A 22,464-nucleotide genomic window follows, 5' to 3' on the forward strand; every position below is an offset into this window, starting at 1 on the left:
TTTTCTGACTTTAGGTCTTTAATAAGACACATTTTATAGTTCAAAATTTAATATAGTACAATGTAATGTTGAACATTTTTTCGGAATCTTCCGAATATATCTGGAATATATGTAAAAAAAAAACAAAAGCAAAAAAAAAAACTTTGGCCGAAGCAGGGATCGAACCCACGACCCTTGGCATGAGAGTCGGACGTAGCTACCACTGCTCCACGGTGCCAAACTAAATGTTTTTTTCTGTTAAATAAACTTTGTTTATTCGGTTCGTGGGCGCCGCAAGCTATGCTATATAAATATAAATTATATGGATATTTATCTATTGATGACCATAACAGGTACATAGCTCAGTGGTTAGTGTGTTGGCTTACAATGTGCATGGTCCGCGGTTCGATTCTCCGTCCAGGCGAAAGGTAAAAAAAATTTTAAAAATTTATAAAATTGTATAATTTCTTCTGCATTGTTGGTATTACAGGAAAAGGTGTTAAGAACTAAAAATCCTCGTGGATGTGAGAAAGATGTGAGGGACAATGCAATTAGCAAGAAAATAATGTTTTTTTTTTTGAGCTAGTCTTTATGAAATTGTTTTTACATCCTGGAAAAGAATAAACGTTTATCACAAAAAGGATATACTTTTCTTCCAAATACACTTCCTTACAGCGAAAAGCAAATGAGAAACGAACTTTGTTTGTCTAAAATTTCGTTTGGGAGGAAAGAATTATTTTTTTGCGTGTGGATGAACTGATTTCCTTGGGAGAAGATTTGTCATCAAACCCCGTAAAATGGTATATATTATCAAGTAACCCGCTACGACGAAGAGTTTTCAAAGTAAACTATTATATTTTATTCATGGTGGTGGGCCCGGCCTAACTTACTGTTGTACACGCAAAAAAATAATTCTTTCCTCCCGAACGAAATTTTAGACAAACAAAGTTCGTTTCTCATTAGCTTTTCGCTGTAAGGAAGTGTATTTGGAAGAAAAGTATATACCTTTTGTGATAGACGTTTATTCTTTTCCAGGATGTAAAAACAATTTCATAAAGACTAACTCAAAAAAACAAGTAAGGAAAGTCTAAAGTCGGGCAGGGCCGACTATATTATACCCTTCACCACTTTGTAAGTCCACATTTTCGATACCATATCAAATTCGTCCAATGTGTTGGATGCTATATGAATGCATACACATATATTCTGTATATCTGAGCAGATCTGTACAGAGTTCTGCAATACTTATAGATTTTACATTTAAGTCGGCTAATGCGCTGAGGTGGAACACAATGTTAGTAAAAAAATATAGGAAACATTTAAATATGAACCAATTATGAGGCAACTTCGCAAAAGTGTATTTATGATTTATAGGTCGATAGATGTGTAATAGAGTAATAGGAAAATTTGAGTCATTTTGATAAGTTTTCGACATAGCAGTGCCGATTTGATAAGGCAAATGTAGGTATTTCGGTCAGTTTTGCCTAAATAGGAAAAACATGTATATGGAATCTATATCGAAATCTGAACCGATTGCAATCAAATTTCACATGCATACACGCAAAAAAATAATTCTTTCCTCCCAAATGAAATTTTAGACAAACAAAGTTCGTTTCTCATTTGCTTTTCGCTGTAAGGAATTGTATTTGGAAGAAAAGTATATAATTTTTGTGATAAACGTTTATTCTTTTCCAGGATGTAAAAACAATTTCATAAAGACAAACTCAAAAAAAAAAAAAAAAAAAAAAAAAAAACATTGTTTTCTAGCTAATTGCATTTTCCCTCACATCTTTCTCACATCCACGAGGTTTTTTAGTTCTTTACACCTTTTCCTGTAATACCAACAATGTAGAAGAAATTATACGATTTTATAAATTTTTAAAATTTGTTTTACTTTTCGCCTGGACGGAGAATCGAACCGCGGACCATGCACTTTGTAAGCCAACACACTAACCACTGTGCTATGTACCTGTTATGGTCATCAATAGATAAATATCCATATAAGTTATATTTATATAGAATAGCTTGCGGCACCCACGAACTGAATAAACAAAGTTTATTTAACAGAAACAAACTTTTAGTTTGGCACCGTGGAGCAGTGGTTGCTACGTCCGACTTGCATGCCAAGGGTCGTGGGTTCGATCCCTGCTTCGACCAAAGTTTTTTTTGTTTTGTTTTTTTGTTTTTTTTTATACATATATTCCAGATATGTTCGGAAGATTCCGAAAAAAATGTTCAACATTACATTATAGTATATTAAATTTTGAACTGTAAAATGTGTCTTATTAAATACCTAAAGTCAGAAAAGAACAGTGTTTGATATAAACGAAATGGACTGTGTTGTTGTTTCAAAAATAACTTTTTTTATTGAAAAAATAAAAATTTTGTAACAAGCGAATTTTTTTGGTGATAAAAGTTTAAAATTTTCGAAGCAATTCAAAAAACTCTAACAAAAGAAAAACGTTTTCGGTACACGTTTTCCAAACGTTTTTTTTTTCTTTGCGTGTAGTTCTATGTTGAATCTACTCCCTGTGCAAAATTTCACGTAAATCGGATAACAACTTTGACCTCTGTGGTCATATGACGGAAAATCGGGCGAAAGATATATATGGGAGCTATATCAAAATCTGAACCGATTTCAACCAAAATAAACACGCATATGCAGAACCTTAATTCTACTGCCTGTGCAAAGTTTCAAGTTCAATTCTACTCCCTCTGCAAAATTTCACGTAAATCAGAGTAACACTTTTGCCTCTGTGGGCATATTAGTCCAAATCGGACGAAAGATATATATGGGAGCTATATCTAAATCGGAACCGATTTTAACCAAATTAAGCACACTTAACGAAACTATTAAACGTACTTGTTGTGCAAAATTTGAAGCAAATCAGGGCAAAACTCTGGCTTTTGGGGCCATATAAATCCAAATCGGACGAAAGATATATATGGGAGCTATATCTAAATCTGAACCGATTTTAACCAAATTAAGCACACTTAACGATACTATTAAACGTACTTGTTGTGCAAAATTTGAAGCAAATCAGGGCAAAACTCTGGCTTTTGGGGCCATATAAATCCAAATCGGACGAAAGATATATATGGGAGCTATATCTAAATCTGAACCGATTTCAACTAAATTTGGCACAATTAACGATACTATCAAACGTACTCCTTGTACAAAATTTTAATCAAATCAGGGCAAAACTCTGGCTTTTGAAGCCATATTAGTCAAAATCGGACGAAAGATATATAGGGGAGCTATATCTAAATCTGAACCGATTTCAACTAAATTTGGCACAATTAACGATACTATTAAACGTACTCGTTGTGCAAAATTTGAAGCAATTCAGGGCAAAACTCACGCTTTTGGGGCCATATAAGTCAAAATCGGACGAAAGATATATATGGGAGCTATATATAAATCTGAACCGATTTAGCTGATATTTGGTAGTTTTTACGGGACTGACAAAACATTTAGATGTACAAAATTTGAAGAACGTCGGTTAGTAAATACGTGAATTATGATGAAATCGGTGATAACTATATATGGCAGCTATATCTAAATCTGAACCGATTTTTTCCAAAAGCAATAGCGATTGTCTTCTACCCGAAAAAAGACGTTATGTCAAATTTGAGGACGATCGGACTTAAACTGCGACCTGTACTTTGTGCACAAAATTACATATACAGACAGACGGACGGACGGACAGACAGACAGACGGACATCGCTAAATCGACTCAGAATTTAATTCTAAGCCGATCGGTATACTAAAAGATGGGTCTATGACAATTATTTCTTGGCGTTACATACAAATGCACAAACTTATTATACCCTGTACCACAGTAGTGGTGAAGGGTATAAAGATTGTTTTCTTGCTTATTGCATTTTCTTAACACCTTTTCCTGTAATACCAACAATGTAGAAGAAATTATACGATTTTATAAATTTTTAAAATTTTTTAACCTTTCGCCTGGACGGAGAATCGAACCGGGGACCATGCACTTTGTAAGCCAACACACTAACCACTGAGCTATGTACCTATTATGGCCATCAATAGATAATTATCCATATAAGTTATATTTATATAGCATAGCTTGCGGCGCCCACGAACCGAATAAACAAAGTTTATTTAACAGAAACAAACATTTAGTTTGGCACCGTGGAGCAGTGGTTACTACGTCCGACTTGCATGCCACGGGTCGTGGGTTCGATCCCTGCTTCGACCAAAGTTTTTTTTTTGTTTGTTTTTTACATATATATTCCAGATATGTTCGGAAGATTCCGAAAAAATGTTCAACATTACATTGTAGTATAATAAATTTTGAACTGTAAAGTGTGTCTTATTAAAGACCTAAAGTCAGAAAAGAACAGTGCTTGATATAAACGAAATGGACTGTGTTGTTGTTTCAAAAATAACTTTTTTTATTGAAAAAATAAAAATTGTGTAACAAACGAATTTTTTGGTGATAAAAGTTTAAAATTTTCGAAGCAATTCAAACAACTCTAACAAAAGAAAAACGTTGTCGGTACACGTTTTCCAAACCTTTTTTTTTTTTCTTTGCGTATATATACTTATTTTAGTTCTTATTATACCCTTCACCACTACTGTGGTACAGGGTATAATAAGTTTGTGCATTTGTATGTAACGCCAAGAAGGAAAAGTCTGAGACCCATCTTTTAGTATACCGATCGTCTTAGAATTAAATTCTGAGTCGATTTAGCGATGTCCGTCTGTCTGTCTGTCTGTTCATGTATTTTTGTGCGCAAAGTACAGGTCGCAGTTTAAGTCCGATCGTCCTCAAATTGATTTTTAAAAAAATCGGTCCAGATTTAGATATAGCTGTCATATATATTTATCCCCGATCTGGTTATAATTGGCGTGTTTATCAACCGATGTTCTTCAAATTCCGTACATCCAAATATTTTATGAGTCTCTAAAAATTTGCAAAATATTATCCAAATCAGTTCAGATTTAGATATAGCTTCCATATATATGTTTCGTCCGATTTAGACTCATATGGCAACAGAGGCCAACGTTTACTACCGATTTTCGTGAAATTTTGCACAGAGAGTAGAGTTGGCATTCTACCAATGCTTGGTAAATTTGGTTGAAATCGGTTCATATTTAGATATAGCTCCCATATATATCTTTCGTCCGATTTGCACTTATATGACCTCAAAAGCCAGAGTTTTGCCCTGACTTGCTTCAAATTTTACACGAGAGGTAGGTTTAACGGTGTCGTTATGTATGCTGAATTTGGTTTAAATCGGTTCAGATTTAGATATAGCTCCTATATATGTCTTTCGTCCGATTTGCACTTATATGACCTCAAAAGCCAGAGTTTTGCCCTGACTTGCTTCAAATTTTTCACAAGGAGTACGTTTAATAGCATCGGTAAGTGTGCCAAATTTGGTTAAAATCGGTTCATATTTAGATATAGCTCCCATATATATCTTTCGTCCGATTTACACTCATATCACCACGGGGGCCAAAGCTATACTCTCATTTACGTGAAATTTTGCAGAGATTGCAGAATTATTATTCTAACTATGCATGTCAAATTTAGTCAAAATCGGTTCAGATTATATGTAGCTCCCATATATACGTACACCAGAGTTGGGGAAATATGGTAGACTGTTTAATATTTTAGACCCATTTTCAATGGGATTTTCCTCCAATTGACTGGATAGTTTCCACAGAGAATATATTTAATATGATATTTAGGTGTGTCAAGTTTGATCGAATTTGGTTCAGAGTTAGATAAAGCCTCAATATATTCATTTTTCCGGTTTATACAAATATGGCAAAAATTCCCTGACTTTATACAAAATTCTGTGATGATTTCCCCATATCTTAGTCATATCCTATACACTGTAATGCCAGAATTTCCACAGAACGGTTGAGGTTTAAATAAGACTCCAAGTCGCCCGACTTGACCAAATAATAAAGGGTGATTTGTTAAGAGCTTGATAACTTTTTTTTTTAAAAAAACGCATAAAATTTGCAAAATCTCATCGGTTCTTTATTTGAAACGTTAGATTGGTCCATGACATTTACTTTTTGAAGATAATTTCATTTAAATGTTGACCGCGGCTGCGTCTTAGGTGGTCCATTCGGAAAGTCCAATTTTGGGCAACTTTTTCGAGCATTTCGGCCGGAATAGCCCGAATTTCTTCGGAAATGTTGTCTTCCAAAGCTGGAATAGTTGCTGGCTTATTTCTGTAGACTTTAGACTTGACGTAGCCCCACAAAAAATAGTCTAAAGGCATCAAATCGCATGATCTTGGTGGCCAACTTACCGGTCCATTTCTTGAGATGAATTGTTCTCCGAAGTTTTCCCTCAAAATGGCCATAGAATCGCGAGCTGTGTGGCATGTAGCGCCATCTTGTTGAAACCACATGTCAACCAAGTTCAGTTCTTCCATTTTTGGCAACAAAAAGTTTGTTAGCATCGAACGATAGCGATCGCCATTCACCGTAACGTTGCGTCCAACAGCATCTTTGAAAAAATACGGTCCAATGATTCCACCAGCGTACAAACCACACCAAACAGTGCATTTTTCGGGATGCATGGGCAGTTCTTGAACGGCTTCTGGTTGCTCTTCACTCCAAATGCGGCAATTTTGCTTATTTACGTAGCCATTCAACCAGAAATGAGCCTCATCGCTGAACAAAATTTGTCGATAAAAAAGCGGATTTTCTGCCAACTTTTCTAGGGCCCATTCACTGAAAATTCGACGTTGTGGCAGATCGTAAGTCTATTCATGATGAAATGTCAAAGCATACTGAGCATCTTTCTCTTTGACACCATGTCTGAAATCCCACGTGATCTGTCAAATACTAATGCATGAAAATCCTAACCTCAAAAGAATCACCCTTTATATCACAACCCACACTTGACCACATATCTTGGCGAGATCTAACCAATATCCTTGTAAAATCGCCACTGATGAGTGACAAAAATTATAAATATTACTAAAATTGTCCTATATCTCGAATACATATGTATCGCCTGATAAATCATAAAAGCTCTTTTGTACAATTGCGTTAAAATTTCTCTCGCTTCATATGTCCCATATTTTTTACTAACATCCCAGGGCGTTATCCGATTTAAATTTTAATTCTAGAGATTTTGTAGAAATACAAAAAATTGTCTCCATTAAAAGTATTTGTATCTGGAAACGCAAACCTTTATATAGCTCCCAGCAAATTTGAAGTAGTTGAGATGGTAACGCAAATGTTTGTGTACATAGTGGTGAAGGGTATAATATAGTCGGCCCCGCCCGACTTTAGACTTTACTTACTTGTTTTTATATATGCCCCTTGTATTCATATTCAGTCAATATTGCTTAAAGGACTACACATACACTTAATTTTTTTAATTAAAAATTAAATAATATGTTAAATAAACAGACATATTTCATAAAACTTCTTGTAACATAGAATGACCCACTGTATAAGGGTGGACTAAGTAAAAAAATTGAAAACTTTTCTTTTAATTACTTTACTTCATACACGGACAAAATATTAAATGTTTTTATTAATTTTTTAATTAAAACAACATTAAATCAAAAAGTGTATTGAATCAACCTCATTTTTTTCCTTAAAGTAAAGAAAAAGATTTTTGATTTGTAAAATTTAAAATATAAATGCCTTAAATATAGGTTTATTTTGAGGATTTTGTATCTTTGGTTTGTTTTTTTTTTTTGGATTAAGAACAATTTTTTACTTTGAATTATCCATATGTGAAAGTTGTCCAGTTTTCACAGTGTCCAAGTTTGAGACGTATTTGGCTTTAATTTGTAATACTAATATGAAGTAGGATTTCATATATTTAGCTCCAACGTCTTCAAATTTCTCATTTGTTTGTCATGCCTTTTAAGGCCACTCCATTCGCCTATATTATGGCAACACTCATTACTTCCGATTATTTGTCTGTTGATTACCACCCAAAATGTTCAGTTTATTTAACATTCGATTTATTATTCCCCACGTTCTATATCTTACCCCATCGCATCTCATCGGTTGTAAAGAGGGTTCTCTTGCCTCAGTGTTGCCAGGTGATTTTTGATTCTTCCCCCCAAATCTTAAAAAAAAACTCCTAAATTGGTCTAGACTTTTTTCAAAACCCCCCAAAAAATTTAAGAATGTTAATAAGTCAAAAAGGTGTCCCAAATTTTGTTAAAAATGATACACTTTACAAATTAAATTTAACACAAAAATAATTTTTCTATGGGTATACTAATACAAAATGTATATCAATATAAAGAGCAGACAAAACAATATAATTCAATGTATAAATCTTTCAAATCAAATTAATTAAAACAACGGCTTATAAAGTATAAATAATAGAAATAAAAAATAAACAAAAATTAAAGTTCAGTAAATATATACATTATTCGCCAAAATTGTAGGTGTGAAATTATGAGACCAATAATTTAATGTTACAATAACATTTCTTAATTGGTTTTTAATTGTATCAAATATTAAAAATGCCCCTTCAACAAATGCGTTTAAAACAGAATGTCATTGCTTACTTGCTTGTATTTAAGAACATGGGTTGACTTCCCTCATTTTTTTGTTTTTTTTTTTTTCAAAATTCATGCCAGAATTGTTCCAAATTTTGTTGAGAATTGCTCCACTTTATAGGGTCTAAAATAATATTTTACCCCCAAAAATTCCCCCAAATAAATGTTACCCCTTAAAAATCCCCCTAAACGTGTAAAAAACCCCTAAATTTGGGGGGAAAACCCCTAACCTGGCAACACTGTCTTGCCTTTTGTATTGTTTATAGAAAATATTTGAAGTTAGAAGTAAGTTGCATCATGCCAACCAATCAGAAGTGTCAAAATAACGTGCTATGTAAAGCTCTTGTTGTTGTTTCATGATACGACTAGGTTCGAAGTGGTGTCAATTTTGCGTTTTCCTAGCACCCGTATATTGTGAAGTTAAGTATGAAGCGAGAATGTGGGCACACAATTTGCACGCAAATAATTAATTCTTTTTGGGAAACAAACTTGGCATCGGATACTAAAGGGTGATTTGTTAAGAGCTTGATAACTTTTTTTAAAAAAAAAACGCATAAAATTTGCAAAATCTCATCGGTTCTTTATTTGAAACGTTAGATTGGTCCATGACATTTACTTTTTGAAGATAATTTCATTTAAATGTTGACCGCGGCTGCGTCTTAGGTGGTCCATTCGGAAAGTCCAATTTTGGGCAACTTTTTCGAGCATTTCGGCCGGAATAGCCCGAATTTCTTCGGAAATGTTGTCTTCCAAAGCTGGAATAGTTGCTGGCTTATTTCTGTAGACTTTAGACTTGACGTAGCCCCACAAAAAATAGTCTAAAGGCGTCAAATCGCATGATCTTGGTGGCCAACTTACCGGTCCATTTCTTGAGATGAATTGTTCTCCGAAGTTTTCCCTCAAAATGGCCATAGAATCGCGAGCTGTGTGGCATGTAGCGCCATCTTGTTGAAACCACATGTCAACCAAGTTCAGTTCTTCCATTTTTGGCAACAAAAAGTTTGTTAGCATCGAACGATAGCGATCGCCATTCACCGTAACGTTGCGTCCAACAGCATCTTTGAAAAAATACGGTCCAATGATTCCACCAGCGTACAAACCACACCAAACAGTGCATTTTTCGGGATGCATGGGCAGTTCTTGAACGGCTTCTGGTTGCTCTTCACTCCAAATGCGGCAATTTTGCTTATTTACGTAGCCATTCAACCAGAAATGAGCCTCATCGCTGAACAAAATTTGTCGATAAAAAAGCGGATTTTCTGCCACTGATTTTGGTAATAAAATTCAATGATTTGCAAGCGTTGCTCGTTAGTAAGTCTATTCATGATGAAATGTCAAAGCATACTGAGCATCTTTCTCTTTGACACCATGTCTGAAATTCCACGTGATCTGTCAAATACTAATGCATGAAAATCCTAACCTCAAAAGAATCACCCTTTATAAGCAAAGATTTATTAACCGTTCCTTCGTATTGAGATTCGGATGCAAAAAATGAAACAGGTTCCTAAGGGTTTGTCCCAGACTGTTTCATGGGGTATTTCTACTGAATTGTCGCAGCGTGTGTCCTTTGGAATGAGTCCAAGTTGTGTCTTAAAGTGTGAACTTGCCCCGTCAATGACAAACCTATGTTAAAGTGACTGGTCGATTCCATACGTTTTGACCACTGGATCTGGTCCATACACTTAAAAAAGTATTTACGAGATGTTAAAGATAACGCAATTTAGGATGTGCAATTTATAAAATATTAAAAATGGTTAAATTTTTTAATTAAATTTAGGACACAAATTTTGGAATTTTTGCATCCCTCTTTTAAAGTCGCATGTCTTTGGACTAAGGGAAATTTTCCTTAGAGTAAAGAAACACATTTTTGATTTAAATCGTCCTTAAATTAACTGAAATATTGAATTTTTATATGTAAATAAAAAAACACGCTTCAAATATAGGCTAAGACTTATTATGACAATATCGTTCGTTATGGGTAAAAAGAAACTTCAAATTATTAAAAATGATCCATCTACATCAAATCTATATTTATTGGATATATGATCTAAATCCGATATGTATGGAAAGGAGCGGACAACCTGAGGTCCCAGTTCCACAAAAATGATTTCATAATAGCAGTAAACTAACTTGGCCAAGTAGAGTAAAAAGTAAATTTATGATGGAACCATCGAAATCGTATTCGAAATTTTAATATTTCGGAAGAAAACTCAAGCCGTTTTGTGAGAATGTAGAATAGATTTCCAAACAATATTATATATAGCCCCCATATAAATTGTTCCCCCGATTTGGCTTGCGGAGCCTCTAAGCGAAGCAAATTTCATCCGATCCGGCTGAAATTTGGTACATGGTGTTAGTATATGGTCTATAACAACCATGCAAAAATTGGTTCACATCGGTCCATAATTATATATAGCCCCCATATAAACCGATCCCCCGATTTGGCTTGCTAGGCCTCTAAGAGAAGCAAAATTCACCCGATCCGGTTGAAATTTGGTACGTGGTGTTAGTATATGGCCTCTAACAAAAATTGGTCAACACCGGTCTTAATTATATATAATATAGGACATATTTTTCAACACTTCATTTTAAAGACGTTTAGTACTTGAAACAGAACATAATTTCTACTGGAAGTCAAGTCTTAATTTGGAAAATAAAGTTGTCGTTAACTCGTTTTTAGAGGACTTTGATAGCATATGAAGAAAAAAAGCTGAAAAAGCGAAAAATTAAAATTTGCTTCCTAAAAGCAAGTACACAAAATCCAAATTTAAAAGAGAATAGTGTCTTAAAAGTATCCTTACTTGTATTCTCCGCTTCTTTGGCTCGGAATCAATACCAAAATTTTTAAAGTAAAGACAAAATCTTTGGAACCGGGCATGCTTTTTTTTCAGCGTGGTGTTAGTATATGGCCTCTAACAAAAATTGGTCCACACCGGTCTTAATTATATATAACCCCCATTTAAACCGATCCCCAGATTTGACCGCCGGAGCCCCTTGGAAGAGCAAAATTCACCCGATCCGGTTGAAATTTGGTACGTGGTGTTAGTATATGGCCTCTAACAAAAATTGGTCAACACCGGTCTTAATTATATATAACCCCCATTTAAACCGATCCCCAGATTTGACCTCCGGAGCTATTGGAGGAGCAAAATTCATCCGACCCAGTATATGGCCGCTAACAACCATGTCAAAATTGGTCCATATCGGTCTATAGTTATATATAGCCGATCCCCAAAAATAATCTACCAAAATTTTATTTCTATAGAAAATTTTGTCAAAATTTGTTTACTATAGAAAATTTTGTCAAAATGTTATTAGTATACCCAACAAAACTTATTATTACTGGTGGTACACGCAAAAAAAACGTTTGGAAAACGTGTACCGAAAACGTTTTTCTTTTGTTAGAGTTTTTTGAATTGCTTCGAAAAGTATACACTTTTATCACCAAAAAAAATCGTTTGTTATACAATTTTTTAGTTTTTCAATAAAAAAAGTTATTTTTGAACCAACAACACAGTCCATTTCGTTTATATCAAACACTGTTCTTTTCTAAATTTAGGTCTTCAATAAGACACATTTTACAGTTCATAGTAAAAATTTAATATAGTAGAATGTAATGTTGAACATTTTTTCGGAACCTTCCGACCATATCTGGAATATATGTTAAAAAAAAAATTTGGTCGAAGCAGGGATCGAACCCACGACCCTTGGCATGTAAGTCGGACGTAGCAACCACTGCTCCAAGGTGTCCAACTAAATGTGGGCGCCGCAAGCTATGCTATATAAATATAACTTATATGGGTAATTGTCTATTGATGACAATAACGGCTACATGGCTCAGTGGATAGTGTGTTGGCTTACAATTTGCATGGTCCGCGGTTCGATTCTCCGTCCAGGCGAAAGGTAAAAAAAAAAATTAAAAATTTATAAAATCGTATAATTTCTTCTACATTGTTTGTGTTACAGAAAATGATGCTAAGAACTAAAAAACTTCGTGGAAGTGAGAAAGAGTTGAGGGAAAATGCAATTAGTCAGAAATTTTTTTTGAGTTAGTCTTTATGGAATTGTTTTTACATCCTGGAAAAGAATAAACGTTTATCACAAAAGGTATATACTTTTCTTCCAAATACACTTCCTTTCAACGAAAAGCGAATGAGAAACGAACTTTGTTTGTCTAAAATTTCGTTTGGGAGGAAAGAATTATTTTTTTGCGTGTACCTTCAACTTTTGTGGAAGTGGAAAATCTTACTCAGACTTCACATCATTGTTGTTGTTGCCATCAATCCCTGTAGTTGCTTTCTTCGCCGTTTTGTGGGTTGTTGAAACTTCGTTTGGCTTAATTTAAAATTGCTGCATTGTTGTTGTTGGGTGTAATTGGAATTCGGTTGTTGCTATTTTTTTGGGTACAAAAACTACACACAGAAAACAAATTTGTTGTGCCAACCAATTTTTTTGCCAACCAAATTATTTGGTCCCATCTACTATCAGAATATAACCGACAAAATTTGTTGAAGCAACCAATTGTTGTCTGACACAACAGTATATAAAATAGTTTGAATAACTAAATTTTGGGCACATTAACAGTCTAATTGGCAATCACAACCAATACAATTGCGTTCGTTTGTCAAAACAACTAACTATTTGCCCGATAACCAATGCTTGCGAATTTAAAGAAAAAATCCGTTGAATTCATTTTAGTTTTTATTTTATTATATATTAACGTATATTGTAGTTATTGACCAAAAAGGATCTTGTAAAAAGCCTTTTATGAAGGGTAAAAGATAACCCCATGAAATAGCTAAGGTGGAGATTTGCACAATCTTCAAAAGCAGAATCAGATATTTCCAGTTGTTGTTGTAGTACCATATTATCATCATTGGAATCGTCCCATAGCAAATGAAATACATGGATTTTCCCAACTTCCGCCAGTACTCACGACCATACATTAACTTTGTTAGTTCGACCACTCACAATCACGTGATTAATTCTCAGTGTGACTTGGGATTCAATCAGGCTCATAATTTTTTCTTATATATCGGCAGCAGGGAAATGTTGAGATTTTGAGACCGATGATGAGGCAGACAAACCATATATTTACCTTTCCCAACTTCGGTAGTGGTCACATTTGCTAAGATATCTCTACATATTTTATGGAAATTAAGATAAATGGTGAAGAGTGAGTTGCAATTTGATGTTGATCTTATTTACATTGAAAAAAATCTAACTTGATAATTAATGAAACAAAAGATTATTTGTTTTCATATATGTAGTCCATAGCAACAAGTTCCCTTTATAACTATCAAATCTGTTAACACAACCAACTTATTGGCCAGACAGACTTTCTGTTGGGTTTGGTGACACATTGGCAAAACAGATTAGTTATCACAACAATATGGAATATATTGAAATGGTTGCTTACTTCAATATATAAATAACGACCAATATTTGGTCGGGTGTACGAATTTTTAGTCACACAGCTATTATATTGGTTATAGAAACAATTAAACAAGGGAAGTAACTAACATTTATTCCAAACAACTAAAAATTGTAGGTCTCCCCTATCTATTTGTTGTCGTACTCGAATTCCAACCAATCATTTCTCTGGGTGTAATAATTTAGCTCATATTTAATTGGGAAGAATTCCCCAGTCCTTCATTGGATTTTATTTCTATAGAAAATTTTGTCAACATTTTATTGCTATAGATAATTTTGTCAAAATTTTATTTCTATAGAAACTTTTGTCAAACTGAATTATTTACGTATTTAATTGGCCGTATGGACTAATTTACAATTGAGAAGAAGGTGTTAAGAAGTTTTAAGATACCTTGCCATCGGCAAGTGTTACCGCAACCCAAGTAATTCGAAGTTTCTATGCAATCCATGGTGGAGGGTACATAAGATTCGGCCTGGCCGAACTTACGGCCGTATATACTGTTTTCTTCTAGACTTCGTAGAATTTTGTAGGGAATGCAGTTAAGAAGAAAAATTACGAATCCGCTAAAAAACGAACTTCTAGGTTCAAAATACTGACCTCACTTTGTCAAAATTTTGCAAAAAAAAAAATAAATTGTGCCCACATGCTCGAACTTTTTTGTAGAGGTTTCTGTGTTCTACCCAGCAAATCATCGGAATCGGTTCAAATTTGCGGGGTGGACAGCTAAAATTTCATTCCGCCGAGAAGACCAACTTTCAACGCCTACAAGTCAGCCCGTGGACCCACTAGGGACCCATAAATTTGCAAACTTAGAGGAAACCTACACCTACACCTCACCTTTCACACACAGTCAAATTATGTTGATTTATTTATCCGTTCAAAAGTTGCAGAATTATTTCCAAAAAAGCGATTTGAAACCACTATGCGGCTGTTGGTGGATATCCGTCCTATGACAAGCCCATGTTAAATTCATCGTTTCTGCGTCAATGTTGTACCACTTCCGGATCCAAAAAGAACATATTCCCTACTTTTTTTGGCGACGCATTTTTTGCTGGAAAAATTTGAAAAACACTTCATATCTTTGTAACTAGAGAAAGGGAGCCACCGTGGTGCAATGGTTAGCATGCCCGCCTTGCATACACAAGGTCGTGGGTTCGATTCCTGCTACGACCGAACACCTAAAAGTTTTTCAGCGGTGGATTATCCCACCTCAGTAATGCTGGTGACATTTCTGAGGGTTTCAAAGCTTCTCTAAGTGGTTTCACTAGAATGTGGAACGCCGTTCGGACTCGGCTATAAAAAGGAGGTCCCTTGTCATTGAGTTTAACATGGAATCGGGCAGCACTCAGTGATAAGAGAGAAGTTCACCACTGTGGTATCACAATGGACTGAATAGTCTAAGTGAGCCTGATACATCGGGCTGCCACATAACCTAACCTAACCTAACTAGAGAAATATTTTGACAAATTAGATTCCATTAGGGGTTTTAATCGAACAACGAAAAACGAAGTACTGGATTTCAAGCCATTCAAAGTGTATTTATATGGGTGAAATTTCACGATGATATAAATAGTAGGTTTTACTAGAATATGGGGTGAATTGATAAATTGTATTGTCCATTTTCAACATATTAAACTATAGATTTATGACCCTATTTATATATACTCTTGATGAAGGTACAATTTTAATGCAATATAGCAGTGGAACCTAACGTTCTGTTCTGGCATGTCGAGTTCGAAGATGGGTCATACCGGACAATTTTGTGATACAGCACTTACATATAAACCCATCTTCCGATTTGTTTTACGAAATTTTTCCCAGTCTAAAATTTTCATAAGATTTATCAAAAATTTTAAATTTAGAGTTGATTTGAGATCCATAAACAAATGCTGAAAATTTCCGTCGGCCCAGATTTTGTATATGAAGATAATTACTTGAGAAATCTCCATACACTCATAGAAAAAATCATGCACGTCGTGCTCATTTCAAAACGATTCGTTCAATCTTACAACGATAAAATTACACCATCTAATCTTTCTGTCTGATTAGCCCAACATTTTGATGTTTGTGTATTTTTCTTTTTATATAGATTTATTTTTTATAAAATGACTAAATAGACCAATACTAAGATTTTACTTCTTAAACTTCTGGAAGCTTGATTATTTTTAAATGTGACTCCCACCTGTGTTTTCTGCACCATACGCATTAACAGTCGCCTTAGCACATTGCACCACTGAGGGAGTTGCCATAATAACGTCTAACGATTATTTTAAGACTTTTCATGGCCAACGAAAAACGAATGCCGTTCATGAAATCGTGAATGCCCGTGGACGAAATTGTGAACATATCGTTTTGATTTTTTGTGAACGTTTCAGTTTCATTTTATCACCGTCTGGTCACGACAATGGAACGTAATTATACCCTGCGCCACACTGTGGAACAGATTATAAGTTAGTGCCTATGTTTGTAACACCCAGAAGGAGACGAGGTAGACATATGGTGTCTTTAACAATAATGCTCAGGGTGGTTCCCTGAGTCGATATAACCATGTCCGTCCGTCCGTCTGTCTGTGAACGTATTTTTGTGATCAAAGTCTAGGTCGCAATATAAGTCCACGTATAAGTGGCACGTGTTCCTTTTTTGGGTCAGAATAGAACCCTATTGATTTTGGAAGAAATCGGTTCAGATTTAGATATAGCTCCCATATATATATCTTTCGCCCGATATGCACTTATATGGCCCCAGAAGCCAGCGTTTTGGCCCAATTTGGTTGAAATTTTGCACTAGGAGTACAATTAGTAGTATAGTCATGTGTGCCAAATTTGATTGAAATCGATTCAGATTTAGATATAGCTCCCATATATATATTTCGCCCGATATGCACTTATATGGACCCAGAAGCCAGAGTTTTATCCCGATTAGCTTGAAATTTTGCACAAAGAGTACAATTAGTAGTATAGTCATGTGTGCCAAATTTGATTGAAATCGGTTCAGATTTAGTTATAGCTTCCATATATATCTTTCGCCCGATATGGACTTATATGGCCCCAGAAGCCAGAGTTTTGGCCCAATTTGGTTGAAATTTTGCACTAGGAGTACAATTAGTAGTATAAAATCGGTGAAATCGTTTATTTAAAAAATCAAATTAAATTTCTTTTTCAAGTTCAATTAGTATAAAATTCAGGAAAAATATTCAGTTAGGCTTTCGCTTTTCCAAATCCGAATTGCCGGGCCTCACGCTTGACACCTGCCATCAGATTTTGTACAGCCACCTTGTCCACCTTCTTCGCCGCAGAAAGCCAGTTTGCCTTCAACTGCTGCTCGTCCTTAGCAGTTTTTTTGGTCTTCTTTAGGTTCCGCTTGACAATAGCCCAGTATTTCTCAATTGGGCGGAGCTCTGGCGTGTTGGGAGAGTTCTTGTCCTTGGGAACCACCTGCACGTTGTTGGCGGCGTACCACTCCATGGCCTTTTTACCGTAATTGTAAGATGCCAAATCCGGCCAAAACAGAACGGAACAACCGTGTTTCTTCAGAAAAGGCAGCAGACGTTTATTCAAACACTCTTTCACGCAAATTTCTTGGTTGACAGTCCCGGAAGCTATGAAAATGCTGCTTTTCAAGCCACAGGTACAGATGGCTTGCCAAACCAGATATTTCTTTGCGAACTTTGACAGTTTTACGTGCTTGAAAATATCTGCTACCTTTCCCCTTCCTTTTGCCGTATAAAACTCCTGTCCCGGAAGCTGCTTGTAGTCGGCTTTGACGTAGGTTTCGTCGTCCATTACCACGCAGTCAAACATCGTCAGCATCGTCGTGTACAGCCTCCAGGATCGCGCTTTGGCAGTCTTATTTTGTTTATCATCGCGATTTGGAGTCACTACCTTCTTGTAAGTCGATAGTCCGGCTCGTTTTTTGGCTCGATGCACGGTTGTAGACGATACACCCAGCTTATTTGCGGCATCTCGGAGAGAGAGATTAGTGTTTCGCTTGAAACTACCGGCAACTCTCTTTGTCGTCTCAGCGGCTTCCGGTTTTCGATTTCCCCCCGATCCAGACTTCCTGGCTGTCGACAAACGTTCCCCAAACACTTTAATTACATTTGTAACGGTTGATTTGGCAACTTTTAGCGATTTTCGCGAAGCGCGAGCAAAATTTTGATACGCTGCTCTTCTTGCTTGGTCGGCATTTTGACAACTGAAGAGTGAATTCCAAAATCAAAATAGGAGAAACGTTCTACACACACACCTTCAAAATGAGGGGTGTTCAGGTTTTTTTAAATGCAAAATTGAAAGAAATACGTCAAGTTTATATTGACCACATTTTGACCGTATCACCCTTTAGTCATGTGTGCCAAATTTGATTGAAATCGGTTCAGATTTAGTTATAGCTTCCATATATATCTTTCGCCCGATATGGACTATTATGGTTCTAGAAGCCAGAGTTCTGGTTCAATTTGGTCGTCAAATTCGTCGAGTCGTATCAAAAATTAGAGTTCTTTTTGACATATAAACACATGTGGCAAAATAGAAAACTTAAAATTACAATTGGAATACTGTTAAAATGAGATTTAGGTACACCACCTGGAGTCGACTCCGGAGTCGGAGTCGAGGCTAATAAGAAATGCTGGAGTCGGAGTCGTGCAAAATTGACTCGACTCCACAGCCCTGGTCATAGGGCTTTGTCCAAATAAATTTGACAAACATTATTTTCCTCTGTTGGTTAAGCTACTCTTGTATTTTATTCAACGCAACGTTTGTGGTCATTTGGAAGAAATTAAAACAATTATTAGTAAGCCAAAATAAAAACTGAAATGAAATCTTTATGGAAAACACTGAACTCAAATCTATTTGCAGAAAACGAAAATCTTTGGATGCTATATTTTTTGGAAACATTAAAAAAAAAACAAGTAGATACAGCCAGGCCAAATTTGATGATTGCGGAGAAAGTTCTACTACAGACTGTCACCCACAATCGAATTACTTGGGTTGTGGTAACAGTTACCGATGGCAAAGTTAATATACCTCGGTGGTCAAATTTGGATCGGATCGGATGAAATTTACTCTTTCAAGAGGCTCCGGTGGTCAAATCTGGGGATCGGTTTATATGAGGGCTACACCTAGCAGTGGCCCGATATGGCCCATTTGCAATACCATCCGACCTACATCAATAACAACTACTTGTGCCAACTTTCAAGTCGATAGTTCGGAAGTTGGGTGATTTACACAGACGGACGGACGTCTCTAGATCGACTCAGATTTTCAACAAATGACAAATTTTAAGTTATTCTAATTCAAAGACTTTATGAATTTTTGTTTAATATTAATTAAGGCTGTCATTTGGTATCGATTTTTATAAATAACGAGTGTCGGGATTTCAAAATATAGAATGCCGGGATCCCGGGATTTTTTAGGTATTCGTTGAATATTTTAAGTAATAACAATATACAAAACAAGTATATACAGCAGTAAGTTCGGCCGGGCCGAATCTTAAATACCCACCACCATAAATCAACTATTAGGGTTTCCTTTGAAATTTCAGGGGGGTTTGAGGACAGATCAAGCAGAGTAGTTCAACCAGTACACTTCCCGAAGATAAATTTAAAGATTTTACCTATGAAGACTTTATCAGATTCTGGATAAAAACCATTTTTGTTAGAGTTTTAGAGGAATCATTAACATCGATTGTAAGTGTGCAAGAATATTATAAAATAACGTCTTGATTTGAAATCTTAAATCTGTAGATTTTCAACCGAGAAGTAAAATCTGGAAAATTTACATTGAGTTTCAAGCAAGTTTCATGATCAGTGCGCCTTCTATACCCTCAAGAAGTGATATCGGCCTATATGGAGGCCTTTCCAAATGGACCGATAAAAATTTAATCCGATACACGTTTTTGTGAGCCTAAAATACCAGAATATTTATAATTTCAGGCAAATCGGATAAAAACTACGGTTTCTTGAAACCCAAGGAGTTAAATCGGGAGATCGTTCTTATGCGGGCTATACTAAAACATGGACCGAAACTCACCGTTTTCGGCGCACCTCTTTATGGTCCGAAAATACCTCTAGATTTCCAATTTCAGGCAAATTTGATAAAAACTACGGTTTCTATAAGCCCAAAAAGTAAAATCGGGAGATCGGTCTATATGGGGGCTATCCAAAACATGGACCGATACTCACCATTTTTGGCACACCTAGTATGGGCCTAAAATACATTTAGATTTCTAATTTCAGGCAAATTGGATAAAAACTACGTTTTCTATAAGACCAAGACCCCAAATCGGGAGGTCGGGTTATATGGGGACTATATCAAAACCTGGACCGATGTAGCCCATCTTCGAACTTGCCTGCAAACAAAAGACGAGTTTGTGCAAAATTTCAGCACGATTGAAGACTGTAGCGTGATTACAACAGACAGACGGACAAGGTTATATTGTCTTAGAATTTCTCCCTGATCAAGAATATATGTACTTTATATATTCGGAAATCGATATTTCGATGTGTTACAAACGGAATGACAAACTTATTATACCCCAGTCTCCATTCTATGGTGGTGGGTATAAAAAATTTCGTAATAACATTTTATTTTTCCTTGGGCAATTGATCTGCTATTCCTTTGATCCTTTGTATAGTTTCGGAACAAAAATATGGTCCGTGTTTGATTTATAAACACGCACAAATAGTTTTTAATAAATAAATTATTTCTTAATTCACATTGCAAATGGCACCGTGCTATAAACGTCAGTTTTTCAACACGAAAAAAAACAAAGTATCACATATGGAAAAAATTTCGCAAATTTTTCGCATTTTTTGGTTTTGTATGGAGTTTCAACGCGAAAACCGAACAGAGTACCGGCCTTAACACTTGAGATATTATTGCTAATGTGTTGAATTTCACTGTTGAGGGTAATGTCTGTTTTTTTGTTGAGAACGCGATTTTCTCAACAATTTCTCAACTTGAATATTACCCTAATCCTTTGAAAAAATGTTTGAAAAATTGTTGAAATTTAGCATTTTTCAAACGTTTGTGTTTATTGGGAGGGATGTTAACTTATTTATGCGAAATAATATGCCTGCCTATTTTTCGTGCGAAAATTCCAGCGTTGTATAAATATGTGTCTGAAAATGCTCAAAACAAAGATTTCGCATTCCGCTCTAACGTTTTTTATATGGAGTATAACAGTTTTTCGTGCGAAAACGTGATCTTAATAATAACCCTGCCAACATTTTTGGAATTTGACGACACTTCTGAGAATCTCCACCACGTCGAAAACAATCGTATACGATATCAAAAACTCGTCGGAAAAGCGCCGTCACTATTGAGAAGTTGTACCACGCAAAAGTTACTACAAAAAGGTTTCGCATGAGTGCAATTATTAGGTGCCTTTATAGATCAATTTAGAACGACGCCAATAAGGGACCCTCCAAACAATCAGAAAAAGTGCATTTTAAGATAGTTGTAAAAGAATCATTGTGGTCGAGTAAAACACGTTTGTTTAGATATTTATTAATTTGATTAAACATTTACAAATTCTTAAAAATATAACATTTATACCACTATCACATTACATTTAACATAATTTTTGGCATTAATGATGATGTTGAGTTACAAGTAGCGAGTTACATGTTGCTGCGTCTATCAACCAGTGTTTTTATTCCATGGAGGCAGCGTGTCTGTAAAATATCTGAAAAACAATCACTTTATTCCATTTGGAAAATCACCAAATTGTTCACCAATATACCTTTCACAATTTTAAGCGTATAATCTATGTTTTCAGAACTTTATTTTCGTTTTTATTTAATTAAAATATAACAAGCTGGTTGCGCTTGGCGTTTCACAAAAAAAAAATGGCTTTTTTAACAGTAGGGATGGCAAATTACTTGCATGTACTTTTTGATGTACCTTTTCATGATGGTTGAAGTGACATTTACGAGTCTGTGGTAACGATGAGGTTGAAATGGAACTTTGAAATGCTGGCAGGGAATAGGCTTAATGTGTTGAATTTTACTGTTGAGGGTAATGTCTGCTTTTTGTTAAGAACGCGATTTTCTCAACAACTTGAATATTACCCTAATACATTGCAAAAAATAGTTGAAACATTTTTGAAATTTAGCATATTTCAAACGTTTGTGTTTATGGGGTTTTAACATTTTTCAATGAATATTGAGGTGTAAACGTAGTATTAAGGCCGGTACTATGTTCATTCTTGCGAAAAATTTTTATGGAAACCATTATTTCGCACATAGAATGCGGCGTTTTTTTAGGTAGCTTGGAGCGCTATTTTACAGGGAGCGATGTTGGATTAAGTTGGTGGTGTTGCTTGTTTTTACAAAATAACATTTTATTTTTCCTTGGGCAATTGATCTGATATTCCTTTGATCCTTTGTATAGTTTCGGAACAAAAATAGGGTCCGTGTTTGATTTATAAACCCGCACAAATAGTTTTTAATAAATAAATTATTTCTTAATTCACATTGCAAATGGCGCCGTGCTATAAACGTCAGTTTTTCAACACGAAAAAA

At 35.3% G+C, this 22,464-nt stretch overlaps 1 long non-coding RNA gene across 1 annotated transcript; it reads right to left on the bottom strand.

The window, feature by feature from the left end:
• Positions 1–21,412: 21,412 nt before the first annotated feature.
• Positions 21,413–21,924, bottom strand: LOC142235122 (uncharacterized). Its single transcript, XR_012721803.1, has 2 exons — positions 21,684–21,924; positions 21,413–21,626 (listed from the first exon to the last, which is right to left on the bottom strand). It is a non-coding gene; the product is annotated as an uncharacterized LOC142235122 (long non-coding RNA).
• Positions 21,925–22,464: the final 540 nt, after the last annotated feature.

Source organism: Haematobia irritans, chromosome 4, assembly GCF_050003625.1.
Source record: "Haematobia irritans isolate KBUSLIRL chromosome 4, ASM5000362v1, whole genome shotgun sequence".
NCBI classification, from domain to species: domain Eukaryota; kingdom Metazoa; phylum Arthropoda; class Insecta; order Diptera; family Muscidae; genus Haematobia; species Haematobia irritans.